The following is a 15997-nucleotide window of genomic DNA, read 5'->3' on the forward strand; positions in this document are numbered from 1 at the left end:
GTTTGGTTGTCAACTCTATGAAGCAGGGACTGTGCCTTTCATTTTCACATATTCAGATCAAGGGATGATAGATGGATTCAATGAACTGCTCTGGTACTGATGCAATGCTATGAAATATGGAGGGAGATTCCTAGCATTTCGTATGGAACCTTCCCTGAAGAGTTTATTGGATGACATGGATAAGACATTATGAGTGACTTGAGATATGAACCACTAGAGTTATTCAGGGACCAAAGGTCCATTGAACTATTTCCAGAATCTAGCATAGAACTATGTAAATACTAGATGCTTAACAAATATAACTAAGTTGAATTTATAGTAGTCTACACTCTCAAGCTCTAAAGCTTCTTCTTTATATTCTAGGATTTATGATCCATTTATTCAGATGTCTTTGTTCTTTTTAAGAGATAATGATAAAAGAGGAAAATTGGACAAACTCATTCTTGTGAATACATTATCTAACCACATTTGTATACCTCACAGGTAATAATAATTAAAATCATGTAGTTTTATGGTTTATGATACAAGTTCATGACAACAACCTTGTTACATTTGTTCCCCTTGGATAGGTACAGAATGACAATAATAATAGCTAACATTTATATAGTGCTGATAATATGCCAGGCACTCTGCTAAGCATTTTAAAATTATTATCTTATTCAATACTCACAATAACCCTATGGATTGTTATTATTTCTTTCTTACTGATTGAGGAAACTTAGACAAGCAAGGGTTAAATAGCTGATCTAAAGTCACAGAGCTGCTAAGTGTTTGAGGCTGGATTTGAACTCAGGTTGATCCTGACTCCAGAACCAGCATTTTATCCATTGTGCAAACTTGCTTAAAGTCACATAGCTAATATTTAGCAGAGCTGAGACTTGAGTCAAATTCTGGTAAACCAAATAGAATTGAAAACTTAAATACTTAAAACATCTATAGATGCTATAAATGTCAACTACTGGAGTAGAGTAGTGATGAGGTGGGTTGGAGGTGGGCTGGATAGGGAAAATGTTGGGAACACACATAAACCACCATCAAAAAGACTGTATCCTTGTTCTAGGTCTGCCAACATTCCTGATTTTTTAAGAACATTTTCTGCTTCCTTATATATTACAGTGAATTGGGCTGTAATAAATAAATAAATGAATGAGTTAAATGGATAGATAAATGAATAGTAATGATAGTAGTTATATTGTACTTTAAGGGTTATAAGTGTTGTCTCATTTTATCCTTGTAACAACCCTGGGAGATAGGTGCTTTTATTCTTCTCATTTTACAGATGAAGAAATCGAGGCAAGCAGAAGTTAAATGCTTGTCCAGAGTCACATAGTCTGAGATAGAATTTGAACTCGGGTCTGCTTTTCTTTAGGAGGACTCTATCCCCTGCACTACCTGACTATCCAAGTGTTTTAAAATGTCATTGTCTTTGATCAAAATAGATAATTTGTATGAAGGCTGCCAAGTGTGTTCCACTTTCTACTTTTTTTTTCTTATAGTTTTATATGTAAAAGATCTTGGATTCACCTGCTTAATTTGGATTTCATGTCAAATTTCCCAGTGGACTCTCTTTTCTACTATTGTTCACTGTTTTGTAAAGATAATCCTGCCCCAAACCATCCTTTGGACCTTTTTTGTTTTATAAATGACTTGGCATTCTAAGTTGGTATTAACATTACTTACAATACCTTTTTAAATGAAGGCTGATGGGGTTGTTTCTGGGTTCTTTTTTTTCTTCCTTGTAGTTTCAGCCATTTTATATTGGTTAAACTTCTATAGCAAATGGTAATAAAAATAATTGATGTTTTTATTTTACATATATGTAAAATAAAATTTTATGTATGTAAATTTTATTTTATGCAAAAATGTCCTCCCTTTATCTGTTGATTTTTGTTTTAACTGGTCAACTCTGTGACTTTTGTTTCAATTGGTCAGTTGTCTGACTACAGCTAATCTGAAATGTCTTTCAGGACTTTGTCCCACAGGTCAGTGTGAGGATCAGTGAGATAGTATTCATCAAGTCTCTTGCAAATCTAAAAATGCTATATAAAGCTGGGTGACACAATAGGTGTGCAACCACCATCTGCAGTGCTTGGAGTCAGGAAAACTTGAGTTTGAATCCAGGCGCAGACTTTTATTAGCTGTGTCATCCCAGGCAAGTCACTGCTTGTCAGCTTCAGTTTCCCCAATTATAAGGTGGGGATAATAATGCTACACCTCAGTCAATGTTGTTGTACCACAGCACTTTGAAATTCTCTTATTTAATCACAATCTGCTGTAATTCCACCTTTTCCTCTGCCTTGAAAACCCAAAGTCTGTTCTTTGACATTGACCTCCAATCCCTTGACTCCTCAGTTCTTTCTCAGGACATCATCCCAACACTCTCCTCATTTTTCCTTTTGATGCCTTAGTGAGGTTCTCTTGAATCCTTCATTACCTTTGGCCAAGCCTCAGCCCTGTATCACTTATAAGTATTGCTCAATGAAGCTGGAGAAAATCATGAAATTGGGATTACTGAGTCCATTATAAATTTTGTTTCATACTCTCAAGTGGGCCCTCACAATGTCAAACAATCCTTTAATATCTCTTCAATCATCTCACTATCAGGGCTCTTCCCAACCTTTTCATCCCTCCTTAGGCCTCTCCTAGTTTTCTCACATTCTCAGCTGAGAACCTCACCTCATATCTCACTGAAAAAATTGAGGTCATCCATCAATAGCTCCTTGCTCTCCCCTCTTCCTCATCTCACATAACTAGAGATTCCTCTTTCATCTACAGTTGATGCTTCTATTTCCTTCTCACTCTCTATAGTTTGGCTTCTGATTTCACTCAACTGGAGGAGCTCTCTCCAGAGTTACCAATGTTTTCTTAATTCTCAAATTGGGTGGCTTTTTTTTCAGTCCTTATCTTTTTTGATCTCTCTGTAGCCTTCAATGCCAATGGTCACCCTTTCTGTGTCTTCTCTTTCTTTCTAAATAACAGATTTGATGGCTCTTCATCCAGGTTATGCTCATTACTGATGAGGATTATCTGTAGTTTCTGCCTCCTGGCTTGCCTGGATTCAAGTTCTAGCTAAAATTTCACCTTCTATGAGAAATCTTTTCTGATCCCCTATAATGCTAATCCCTTCTCTCTGTTGATTATCTTCAATTTGTCATATACATATATACACACACACACACACACATATTTATATACATATAAGTGTATACATATATATGTACAAACTATTTTCTCTATGGAGTTTTATCATGTATATGTACAAATTAAATACTGTGCATATTTGCATGCACTATATATGACTATATTATTGTTTTGTCCTTTGTTTTTAGAGCACCAATGATTCACCAGGTGATGTTTAGTTACATGAAATTATCAGCCCCTCTCTCTCTCTGTTCCAGAATCATAAAATTCCAGTGTCAAGCCCAAATGAGATGACTGGGGATGGCCCAGGATGATCTTGACATCTTTGATGTCTGATCAAATTCTAAGTGCTCCTCAGGGCTCACCTCAGCCATGTTCAGGGCCACTGGAACAATTTGTTCTCACCTGCCCATTCTCCCCAGAGGAAATCTTCACATTAGACATCCTACTAACTCACCAACAGATTTGAAATCTGTCAGTTACCTTTATCCTGGTTAAAGGGAGGGGCTGCTGCACAAGCTACAGGCTTCTTGGAGGCACAGGTGAAAGTTGGGTACCAAGTGGACTAAAGATGGATGAACAGCCTGAAAAGGGCTTGGTAAGCCCTCACACCAGAGCTGCTAGTCCTCCCTGAAAACCCCATGTAGTTATGTATAAACAAGACACACAAACATTATAATCTATATCTATATATTGTAACAGTGTTCATGTCTTCTCTCCATTAGACCATTAAATCCTTGAGAACAGGGACTGTCTTTTGCCTTTAAAAAATATTCAGAGCTTAGCACAGTGCCTGACACATAGCATGTACATACCACAGAGACGTAGTAAGATTGATTTATTGTGATGATAAAATGTTATAAGTTAAGAAGCCTTTATTAAAGAGGGACAACTAGGTGGAACAGTGGATGGGCTTGGAGTCAGGAAGACCCAAGTTCAAATTACTCAGTTGTGTGATCCTTGGCAAGTGACTTAACCCTGTTTGTTTCAGTTTTAAAATGAGCTGGAAAAAATGGCAAATCACCCTAATTTTTTCAACAAGGAAACTCCAAATTTGGTCATGAAGAGTCAAATACAATCAAAAGGAACAATAACATTTATTAAATGCCTACTAAGCACCAGGCACTGTGCTAACAAAGTATTTTGCAAACCGTAAAACTCTATAAAAATGTTAACTACTATTGTCAATAATACTAATATTGATAAGCAGCTATATCTTATATGTTAAGATAGTCTCACTTTTATTTTTTGGATGTGACATTAGTAATCACCATGTTCACATGTATCCAACTTTCTTGAAGTATTTGTGACATGAAACATGAAACTTGTAATTTATAATTTCTTAATCCTAAATCATGGTTTAGGATGTTTTGCTATTTTCCTCCATGCCTGTTCTCGTATTGAAGTGAGAAGGACTGAGATGTATGTTGAATTTATTTGCAGGATCTTATCGGTTTCTTCATGAAATTTCTCTACCTTTGTATTCTCTGCAACAGATGGTGTATCAGCTACAATTATCTTCCTGGTGGTTTTTTTTGCTTATACTCATTATGAACATTTCAAGGCAATATGATCAAGCACCTCATGGAATGCTGTTTCTTAACTGCCTTCTGGTACATGTTGAGAACCAATTCTGCCAGCTCCTTTATTTACCTCTCCAAGGAGAACCCCTGAATCATTTTTCCACTGGATGCAACTTTTGCTTTCCAATTTTATACTGAGGATATTTATATCAAAGTGGTTCCTTTCCTCTAATAGTATATCAATTATTAGTAATTGGACAACGATCTCTCACTTAGTGTATTTAAAATAAAATTGTTTATAGATAGTCTAAGAATCATGTTTTTCTTAATATCTTATTTTTCTTTTTCTTCTTCACTGTTAAAGTGGAAAGGATGGGGGCAAGCCCCAAAATGAGGGCAATTCTTTGGTGTCATAAGTTTCTCTGGTCAATGAATTAGTCACTTAGTTGTCATCCACTGAGAGTATTCTCTGGCCTTAGCAAGCCTAATCCTTAGCCACCAGACTGTCATTAAAACAGAATTAGATTTCTTTTCGACTTGGGAGAACTTATCAAAATTATAACCTCCATTGGTAAATTCCTTTTACCTGCCTAATCACTCCTCAGTTTCCTTTGCTGGATCAGTACGCATTTCACACTCCCTTTGTGTGGGTATATGCCAGGACTCTGTGCTGGTCTGCCTTTTTTCTCTAGACTCATTTTCTTGGTGCTTCTGTGAATTCATCAACTTCTGTGGATTCCATATGCAGATTGACTCTATAGGCAGAGGACTTCCAGAGTGCATCTATAGCTCTCATCTCTTACCTGATCCCTGATCCTGTAATACCAACTGCCTGTTAGGTATCTCCACCTAATTGTCTGATAGGTATCTCAAATTCAACATGTCCAATACATAAGGCGTTATCTTTGCCCCAACTCCAAATCCAACCCCTTTCCTAATTTCTCTATTTCTGTGTGAGGTGCCCTATTCTAGTCACCCAGGTCTATGAGTTTAGAATTAGCCTGTATTTTTCACTCTCTCTCTCTCACTCTCAGATACAACCAGTTGCCAAATCTTGTCAATTCTACCATCCTAGCATCTCTTGTATCTCTTCCCTTCTCTTACACAGTGGCAGAAATGATTTTTTTATATAAATAGCCATTTTTATAGATGAGATCCAAAGATCCTCTTTTTGCTTTCTCATTTAAAGCCCAGTTTCTCAAGGACATTTCCAACCCCACCCAAACCATTTTATCTAGATATAATTCTTATGTAACTCTACCATTGTTCAATCTAAGTAGGACTGGATGGAAAATTGATTCTTTTGTACAGATTGCTGGAGGCAGAATGATTTAGGAGTGCTGACACGATTAAAGTCATGTTCTCCAGCTCCTTGTTAGAAATTATCATTATAATATTCATTATGTTATCATTATAATGTTCATATTTGTTCATCATATAATGTTCATATCATTATAATATTCATTATTTCATTGTTCACCAATCAGAGTTAATCTCTGCTTCTCAGGGATACCCACTTTTCCAAAGGTATTTAAACATTCAATGACCTCCATGAAGGCTCTTTGGTTATTTAAAAAAACAAAACAAAACATTGATCTCAATTTATACATTATTTGCTAATTTAATTAATAAATTGATTATCAATTACCAGAAACTCTTGGATTTTTCAGTCATCTTAACAGCTACCACCCTATTCAGGTTTTTAATCACCTCTGATCACTGCCAAAACATTGCTTCCTAATTGGCTTTCTTGCCTCCAGGCTCTCTCTCCTTTCCAATCTGGACTCCAACCTGGACAGATCTGCCTGATTGATATTTGTGGGGATCTCACAGGGTCAGTCACCCACTCCAGGATCTCCTGATGACTTCTAGAATAAAATATAAACTCTTTTTCTGTCATTTAAAACTCATAATTGTTATTGTTTTTGAAGCATCTAGACAATAAAATGTTTTCTCAGATGAAGGCAGTAGAATCTAGGGCCAAGAATACTGATCTTAGTGTCTCTTCCATTATTAGCTGAGTTACCTTGGACTTTCTCTGAGCACCAATTTTATTACCTGTTTAATGGGGATAATGGTGTACTCACCACCTGCCTCATAGGGTTCAGAAGATCAGAATCATAGGCTTTTAGATAAAGCTGGGAGTGACCTTATTGGTTGTCAAATTTAAACACCCCCCCATTTTACAGAGGAGAAAACTCTGAATGAGGTTAAATAACTTGCTATTAAATGTTTATGGTTGGATTTGAAAACAGGGCTTCCTGATTCAAATTCCAGTAGTGTTTATGTTATGTCACACTGCCTAGATATTCATGTGAGTTATTATTATTATTTTAGGAAGTGTGATGGATCATTGTTTGTTTTGGGGCCATGAGTCTGCATGGCAGCTCTCTGGTCTTCGGAAACCCAAGCAAATATATCATTACATATTTTGGCCTTGGTCATTAGGAATAAATCAGAGACACTCCCTCCCTAACCCTCTTCTCCCTCACTTTTCCTTCTGTACCACTGATAGGAACTGAAAGAGACTTTTGTGATTGTTTCATTGGTTCTTTAATTTTATAAATGAATATGCAAAGCTCAGGTGGAACAATTTGTCCAAGGATCATATGTGGTCAGAGGCAGAATCAGGATATGATCTCACATCCTGTAAGATTCCATGTTCACCAGTTTCTAGTCCACCATTCTTAATCCTGGTCAACCCTGATGATTCCATTAAAGTAAGACTTCCCAGAATGACCTTTGCTGGACTATTTGGATGTCCCATTGGTCCCAGGGTTCCAGTTTTTCCCTCGGAGAGCTATCCTATCTGTAGTCTATGATCCTAGACTTCTTGCAGTTTTACTTAATTTTTTGACATTTTTTTTTGACAATTGTGTACCTATATGTCTCATGAACTGCTCTTCCTCAGTTCCTGCTTTTGACTCCCTTACTTATGATTGTCCCCTCCTCCTCCATCCCCTAGCTTTTATGTCTCCTCCAAAGCCTGCTTGTTCCATCATGGGATTCCCTATTTGTTGCCTGACTCCATTTGACTAATCCCATTTGCTCAGCTCAGATGTCTCTGTCTTGATCTGCTCTAGGCAATCCGTATTAAAATCAGTGAAGTATGTGTGACTAACCCTTTAGCTTTAGCTAAACTCAGGGTCAGAATTGGTAATGTGGCATTTTTGGGCCAGAAAAATGTGCTTTTAGTTGAGAGGTTGGTAAGACTTTAGACATAAGGGCACAAGACCCTGTGAAAGGAGAGACTCTAGGTACCTTTGAAAATGGCTAGACAACCATCAAAGAGATGGAGCAAGGCAAGGCCTGGTGGAGAGGTACTCACCTGGGCTAAAGCTACAGAGCTAGTGGGCTAGGAGGGGAAATACATCATCTAATAACTTCTAACTTATTTTAATGAATTTTTCTTGCTAACTAGGTTCCACGTTCAGTTGTTTCTATTTGCTGAGGGAGCACAAATGTTGTATTCTAAATTTTGCCACCTTGGGACTAAGTCCTGATAATCCTGTCCTCGGTCTAGCATTTTTGGTATTTTGTGCTCCCTCCCTGGCACTTGTTATTCTAACTGAGCTGAGCCTTGGTTCTATAGTAGAACTCCCGGCTTCTTCTAAGACTTACCCCTGGATTAACCTTGGTTCAGCTGATCAGCACAGAGTAGGAAACGCTTATGTTAGTATTCAGAAAAACTAAATAAAAGGCCAGGGAGAATGAACAACCAATAGTCTAAACTCACAAATAAATAGAACGGAATCATTCAAGGGAATAAGTGGTCACTTTGGTGATATTAAAAAAAAAAAAAAAAAAAAAAAAAGGAGACAGAGATGTGACAGGCTTTTTGTTCCTGCTAAGGGATGGCCGGGCTTGGGCAGCTTTGAATGTTGATGAAATGAAATATTGACATAAGAAAGAATTATGCTTTGGGCTCTGAATCACTAAGCACCTTCTAGATGGAGGGCTCGAGTTAGGAGCAAAAGCACTGAGAAAGAGTTGAGAATAATAATGGTGAGATCGGCTTTAAGAAATTATGTGTGCTGCATGTTAGAGCAATTCAATCAGCCTTGAAAATGCTGAGAGCCTGCATCAAATGGGATGTATGAGAACCCTAATAGGAGATTAGGCGCTTTCTTGGCAGGACTCCATGGAGAACAGCCCTACCGGTGCAATCTTCATATCACATTGTCCTTGAGCAAAGGTACTGAGAAGGACAAGGAACTGACCTGTGTCGAGCATTATGAGGGGGACTCAGGAGCTGAAAGATAAATGGCAAGGGGCTTCTCTCCAGCTGCTGAGCATGGGACGCTCGTTAATGTTTCCAGGAGTTTAGTTTACTCAAGAAGGAGAGCTCTCTCTTCTAAGGTCAGCTCCAGCAGTTCATTTACAGGCCAGAGCATAATGGCAGACAGACACATTTTCCCGTTAATCAGGTGCTTCCATCTCCAGTCACAAGGCAGGGTTATGAAAAGGAGATATCTATTTACTGAGAGCCTATGGCCTGATGGGGATGAGCCTCCTAGTGTAGGGATCTGCTTACCATTTCCTACCAGGTTTTTTGGGTAGGAAAAACCTGCTACAAAACTCTATTCCGCTAAAAATATCTATTGGCTAATACTTCATAGGATCACTGAATCTTATCATTGGAATGAAGCTACATCAACCTTAATTCCAATTTTTCTTCACACTTTGGTTGTGGGTTCTGTGTAATACCTTTGTATCTCCAGGGCCTAGCATAATGCCTTAAATGTCGGAGTTTAATAAATAATTGTCAATTGAATGGAATGGAATCATGTAACTAGGTGAGGTAATAGACAGACCACTGGGCCTGGAGTTAGGAAAATCTCAGTTTGAATTTGGCCTCTGACACTAGTTGTGTGAATCTGGGCAAGTCACTTAACCTCTGTTTGCCTTGGTTTCCTCATCTGTAAAATAGGGATAGTAATAGCACATATATTGTAGAGTTGTCATAAAGATCAAATGACAATATAACTGTAAAGTGCTTGGACATGGTATGCATTATAAATACATTATTATTATTATTATCCTGTTTATGAAATCCATCTGAACTGATTGTTTAGCTTCTGCCTGAAGATTTCCAGTGAGGAGGTAGCTTATTATACTTCTTAATGCCTCTAGTTATTAGGGGTTTTTTTTATGTTGACTCCAATTCTACTTCCCTATAACTTCTACCCATTGGTTTTTTTTCCTGCCACTGGAGCAAAGAAGAAGTTGAATCTCTCTGCCACAAGTCAGACCTTCAAATATTTGAAAATTACTGTCTGTGACTTCTTTTCTCCAGGCCAAATAAGCCAAGACCCTTTAAAAATATGTCCATGCTGCCTTGGTTTGGAGTGCTTTTGTCATCCTGAACTCTTGCCTCTAAAATTCTCCTAGTTCATTAATAGCAATTATAAAGAATAAAATGGGGGAATCAAAAGAGCTACTACTACCTTAAGTTACCTAAAGAGAAGCAATTTGCATACACGAGGTACTTGATACATATTTGTTATTTTAGATTGAATTTATTTTTGGATTGAATTTGGCCATCAATCCAAAGTGAGGGTAATGATGATCCTACTTTATTCTTTGATCAGATTGCTGAGTGAAATGAGCAGAATCAGGAGATCACTATACACTTCAACAACAATGCTGTATGAAGATGTATTCTGATGGAAGTGGATATCTTCAACATAAAGAAGATCCAACTCACTTCCAGCTGATCAATGATGGACAGAAACAGCTACACCCAGAAAAGGAACACTGGGAAGTGAATGTAAACTGTTAGCACTACTGTCTTTCTACCCAGGTTACTTATATCTTAGGAATCCAATTCTTAACTTGCAACAAGAATATTGGATTTACACACATATATTGTATCTAGGTTATATTGTAACACATTTGATATGTATGGGATTGCCTGTCATCTAGGGGAGGGAGTAGAGGGAGGGAGAGGAAAATTTGGAAAAATGAATACAAGGGATAATGTTATAAAAATTACTCATGCATATGTACTGTCAAAAAATTTATAATTATAAAATTAATAAAAATTATTATTTGATCAGATAATGTACACCCAGTTCTGAACATCACATCTTATTTTATTTTACTTTTAGCTTTTCATTTTCAAAATATATGCATAGATAATTTTCAATATTCACCCTTTGCAAAAACTTGAGTTCAAAATTTTTTTCCCTTCCTTTTCTGTACCTCTCTCTTAGACAAAAAGTAAACCAATATATGTTAAACATGTGCAATTCTTCCATACTTATCACATTTATCATACTGCACAAGAAAAATCAGAAGGAAAACAGAAAGCAAGCAAACAATAACAAAAAGACGAAAATACTATGTTGTGAATCACATTGTCTTCATCATCCTCTCTTTGGATGCAGATGGCTCTTTCCATCCCAAGACCATTGGAACTGGTCTGAATCACCTCACTGTGGAGGAGGGCCACGCCCATCAGAATTGATTATTGTATAGTCTTGTTGTTGCTATGTATAATGACCTCCTGATTCTGCTCATTTCAGTCAGTTCATGTAAGTCTCTCTGAAATCATCCTGCAGGTCATTTCTTACAAAACAATAATATTCCATAACATTCACATACCACAATTTACTCTGCCATTCTCCAGTTGATGAACATCCACTCAGTTTCCAGTTCCTTGCCACTACAAAAAGAGCTGCCACAAACATTTTTGCCCCTGTGGGTCCCTTTCCCTTCTTTAAGATCTCTTTGGGATATAGGCCCAATAGAAACACTGCTGGGTCAAAAAGTATGCACAGTTTGATGGCCCTTTGGGCATAGTTCCATATTTGAGTGTCACATATTAAAAGGAAGGGGGCTTAAATGAGATTTCATTAAGCACTGTTTATTTGGCCAGGCACTGTACTAATAACTTTACATATATTGTCTCATTTGTTCTTCACAACAACTCTGTGAAGTAATTGTTATTATTAATCACATTTTATAGATGAGAAAATTGAGGCTGTCGGGTTAAGCGACTTGCTCAGAATCACCCAGCTGCTAAGTGTCTGTGGTCACATTTGAATTAGATCCTCCAAACTTCAAGTCCAGGGTTCTATCCATTGTAGTACACATTACTGCCAATGCTTATTCAAAATGTTCCTGCAATCCACTGGAAATCATAGGCTTTTCCCATATAATCTGCTTTATAGCCCATACCTTCACCATTTTGTACTTCTGAAGTTGATTGTTTTTTGGATCCAAGTGTAAGATTTCATGTTTATCCCTATTGAATTTCATTATGCTTCCAGCTTGTTGAATTCTTTATTCTAATTCTGACATCTCCATTGTTAGTTTTGTGCCATCCATGAACTTAACCATTTTATCTATGCTTTAATCCAAACCATAGATAAATTTTTTTTTTTTAACCGAACAGGGATTGGCCAAAGGATATGAGTATTTCTCTCTGTCTGTCTCTCTGATCTTAATTTATGCTTGATTTTTTTGGTTTCTTTATTAAAGCCTTTTATTTTCAAAAGATATGCACAGATAACTTTCAGTATTCACCTCTGCAAAACTTTGTATTTTGATTTTTTCCTTCCCTTCCCTCTTCCCTATCTCCAAGACAGCAAGTAATTCAATATGTTAAACATGTGCAATTCTCCTATACATATTTCCACAATTATTTTGCTACACAAGAAAAATCAAACCAAAAGGGAAAAAATGAGAAAGAAATAAAATGCAAGCAAACAACAATAAAAAAGTGAAAATACAATTTTGTGATCCACACTCAGTCCCCACAGTCCTCTCTCTGGGTGCAAATGGCTCTCTCCATCACAAGACCATTTGAAACTAGTCTGAATCATCAATATGAGTATTTCTCAAGAGAAGAATTGCAAAGTATTCACAACTATGTGAAAGAATGCTCCAAATCACCAGTAATAAGAGAAAATGCAAATCAAAATGATGCTAAAGTTTCATCTCATAGCCTGAAAAGTGGCAAAAAGAATGACAAAAAATGTCAATAGTTAATATTGGAATAGTTATGGAATGGTCAGTATGAGTATATTATTGGTGGAGCTGCGAAATGCTTTAATCATTTTGGAAAGGAATTTGGAGTTATACAAATAAAGTGAATAAAACATCCATACTCTTTGTACCAAATACTTCATTACTGGACTTCTATTTCAAGGAAACTGACTATTAATAAAAAAAAAAAGTCACCATATACACCAAAATATTTCTAATAGTACTTTTTGTGATAGCAAAAAATTAAATATGAAGTAAATGTCCACAAATTGGGATACATGAATGTAATGGAATATCACTATTGTATAAGAAAATGATACATGTGATAAAGGGAGAGAAACATGGAAAGATTTATATGAACTGATGCAAAGTGAAATAAGCAGAATCAATAAAATATTACACACAGTAACCACAACAATGGAAATGGAAATAAATACATCAAAATAAAAAAAAACCTCAAAAGGAGATGTTACAAAATTATTAAGATCAAGCATGGCTCAAATCATGAAATTTGAAAGGATACCTCAACCTCCCACTTTGTGGAGATGAGTGGTTTGCAATATATTGCACATATTTTCAGAATTTTTCCCCCCCGTGTATTGAACAGCTGTGCTAATTTTTTTCTTCTCTAAAGGAAAATTTGTTCATTATATGAAATGACTCTCTGTGAAGGGAAGGGGAGGGATACTTGGGATAACTGTAATGAAATAACAAACAGAAAAAATCAATAAAAACTTTAAGAACAACAGAACAGGAAACAGCCTTTCTCATGGGCACAGTAATATTTTAGAAAAGAACCCTATGACATAAGATTTTTGATTATGAATGGATTTTAAACGAAAGTTGAAATATGTTCAGTTTAGCTTTAGTTTTGTTAATTTCATTGCATTTAAATTTTGGAAATTGCTACCCCATATAGTATATTATAAAATATATTTAACATAGGAACATTTGGTTATCCTAGAAAGTTTTATTAGCAACGTGCTAAGTCCTTTCTTTTTATGACGTTACTTTTTTCTTCCTAATCTTTGCCCATCAAAGCTTTTTATTTTTTTAAGCAACATTAATGATCCTTTTGACTTTTTGCCCCACCCCGCCTTTGGACTATAAGTTTCTTGAGAACAGAGATTTATTTTTTGGCTTTTCTTTATATTCTTAGTACTTAACACAGAGTGCTTGACACATAGCAAGCATTTAATAAATGTTTGTTGATTTGACTTTATTAATAATTTAATCTGAGAAATTTCTTTATTTTTCTTATTCATATAATGCAGATTTTCTATTCAATGCAGAATCACTTCCTCCTTTTTTTCAGAGTCACAGCCAGAATACCCTCCTGTGGAAGGTCTGATTCAAATTCTCAGATGTGGAAGTGAGAAGAGAGAATTCCAGGAATGGGGGACCGTGAGTGTGACAGAGATGGGAGATGGAATATTTATATATTAAACAGCAAATAAATCTGTATGGATGGATTATAGAATTTGTGAAGGAGATTTTAAGAAAACTAGATCTGAAGAATCCAGGCTGTGAAGAGCTTTAAATGCCAAAAAAAGAGTAGCTTATGTTTGATATGAAAGCTTAGAAGAGGAGAATCTTTGGGGATAAGATGATGCATTCTCTTTGGGACATATGGAGTTTGAATTGTCTATTGGACATCCCTTTCAAAATATCTAATAGGAAGATGGTGATGCAGGATTTTGGAAATCAACTGCATAGAGATGATAAGTGAACCCATGGAAACTGATGTCATTACCAAGTGAGAAGTCATAGAGAGAAAAGAGTTCAGAACAAGATGGGGATGCCTACTATTACTGGGCATGGCATAGATAAGATCCAGCCCAGGATTGTTAGAAGGAAGAGTCAGATAGATAGGAGAAGAACTAAGGAAGAGAAGTGTCATGAAAATCCAAAGAGAGAGTATTTAGGGAGAGAGGATCAACAATGTCACATGCTGCAGGAAGGTCAAGGAGATTTAGCATTATGAAATTGGCAAATAAGATAACAATGGTAAATTTGGAGAGAGCAGTCTCAGTTGAATGATGCGGCTGGAAGTTAGATTCACTCCAGGAAAGGGAGATGTCATGGATCAAGTATAAATCAAGTATAAATACCTTTGGGGAAAAAAAGGAATTTAGTTCAGAAAGGAAGGAAAAAATACAAAATGCTAACAAGCAGGAATAGAAGGATCAAGTGAAGACACTTTCAAGAAAGAGGATATGTGTTTTTAGGCAGAAGGGATGGAACAAAGAGAGAGGGGTATTTTGCAGTACTATTATGACATTTGGATATAATGCTTTAATGGTATTAAATGGTGCTAATTGGGGCCACTTTGGATGAAGGATACCTATGATTTATCATAAGCATTTTTAGTGCTAAGTTCTATTACCTATACAGTCTATATCACTCAGATGTAGGCTGAAGTTCTCCTCAAAAATCACTTATTTGGGGAAAGTGAAACTAGTCTTTATGTGATTACTTCTTACTTCCAACAGAAATTGGTGTCATTACCATTGGGAAGCTAAAACATGTGGGAATGGGACAGATTCTTAATTGAAACTGCACATTCAAGCAGGGCAATTTAACCCAATTGGCAATTAATCAAGTTATGGGGGAAGGAAGGCAATGAAGCCATGAATAATCTTTGTATTTTAAAGTGCTTAAATTCTTGTGATTTATTTAATTCCTGAATTTGGGACATGCACAGAGCTCATTAAACACAGTGGGAAATGCTCAGTTTTGTTAACCTTGAATACTGAAAAGGATAAGTAAAAAAAGTTGTCATGTCTGTGTGGCCTTTCAAGGAAATCAAAAAGAGGGAAATTTTACATAGTACATTTGCTTTGTTTGTTTTAAAACACACCTCTGCATTTATTCTAACCTGTCATGTCACTATTAGAGAGTAAGTAGTGAGATTGCAAGACATGGGAGAAAGAACACTGATTTGGAAGCCAAAGGACTTGAATTCAGATCTTGCCTCTGATTCCTACTTATGACACTTTGGAAAAATTACTTCCATTCTTTGAGCCTTAGTTTCCTCATATGTAATTTGAAGAGGTAGACTAGGTAGTCTTTGAGGCCCCTTTCATTACTTCTAGATGATGAGTCTGGTTCAATTTTTTGTTCTTCCATTGAGCTACTTTGTAATATTAGTCAAGTTAAATCTCAGTTCCCTTATTTCTTAATTGAAAGCAATGACAACTATACTACACCTCACTGGGGAGAGGGGCTGCTATTACGATCAAATGAAAATTATTTATAAGAAAATATTTTTTAGCTGAAAAGGAATAGCTGACAACAGCTTTATTCCTAGCAATTCTGTTTAGGGAAGGTATCATTTTATA

This window comes from Sminthopsis crassicaudata, chromosome 5, assembly GCF_048593235.1.
Source record: "Sminthopsis crassicaudata isolate SCR6 chromosome 5, ASM4859323v1, whole genome shotgun sequence".
Taxonomy (NCBI): Eukaryota; Metazoa; Chordata; class Mammalia; order Dasyuromorphia; family Dasyuridae; genus Sminthopsis; species Sminthopsis crassicaudata.